We start from the raw sequence: 1376 nt of genomic DNA on the forward strand, positions 1-1376 counted from the left end.
TTTAATAAAGTTAAAAATAGCAATAATAAAGCTATATTTAATATTAATATTAATAATAATAGTAATATTTTATTATTATTTTTTTTTAATTTAGCGGCGGGTCGCGGACAACCCTTTAATTAAAAAAAAAATTATTAAGGCTAATATTTTTTTATTTAATATTATTAAAGCTAATTTACTATTAATTTAAAATTAATACCTTAAGTAACCTAAGCTTTAGCCTTAGGCTATTAAGGCTTAGTATACCTTATTATTATATTAAGTTATATAACTTAACTAGGTTATTAATATTTAGGGTTTTAGTTACTAATTAAGCAAGATTAAGGTAGGCCTTAAATATAAGCTAAAGTAAAAACCCATGTGCAAAGTATTTAAATTTATATTTACTTTTTAATTAAAAATAGCTTAAGCGTAGCTTAAAGGTTTATAAAAGTGGTTTTAAGGCTAGCCTTCTTTCTAAATTTTTAAGTAACTTTTTTAATATTATTTAATAGGGTTTAAAATACTCTATTTTTATTAGTTAAATTCCTTTATTAATATTTTTATTATTAGTAAAAAATTTTAAAACTTATTAGTCTTACACCGCAGCATCTTGCTTGCGCTTAAAAAATAATATATTAAACTTTTTAAAAACTATAATAAAAAATTTTAATAAAAAAAAGTAAGGAAAAAAGCTAAAATATTTAAAGAATTTATAAAAAGTTTTAAAAAAATAAAAAAGAAAAATAAGTAAAAAGGTATTATTTATTAATAAAAAAATAGTGTTATAGTAAAAGTATTACTAGTAATAAGTAAGTTATTAATAAAGGCCTTTATAATTATTATAGTAATAAAACCTTATTTTAAATACTTTAAATATTTTATTAAAAAGCTTTTTTTTTAAATAAATAGCAAATAATTACTATTATAAAATTAAAAATAAAAAATACCTAATATTACTAGCTATAAAAGCTAAAATTATTATTTATAAAAAATATATTAAAAGTAAGTGCCTTAAGTAAGAAAAAGAAACATTATCACGTGTTATAATTTAATATAATAAGGTAAGAATTAAAAAAAAAATATATAAAAAAATTAAAAAAAAATTAAAAAAAAAAGCCTTATATAAGCGCGGGGTTAACCTTATTTTAAAGTTAAATTTTTATTAAAATTTATAATAAACTTTTACTATTAATTTTTTAAAAAAGCTAGCTTTTTTAAAAAGTTAATAGCCTATAGTTTTAACCTTTTTTTAAACTTTTTTTACTTTTTACTTTATTTTACTTTAAAAAAATAAAAAGTAAGCCAGGGTAAGTTATGCCTGGTAAGGTTTTTAAAAATAAAGTATAAATAAAGGTTACTATAGTTAATAATATTAAGTTAAAAATATATTAAGT

The sequence above is a fragment of the Aspergillus mulundensis genome (genome assembly GCF_003369625.1).
Source record: "Aspergillus mulundensis strain DSM 5745 chromosome Unknown scaffold_12, whole genome shotgun sequence".
Lineage (NCBI taxonomy): Eukaryota > Fungi > Ascomycota > Eurotiomycetes > Eurotiales > Aspergillaceae > Aspergillus > Aspergillus mulundensis.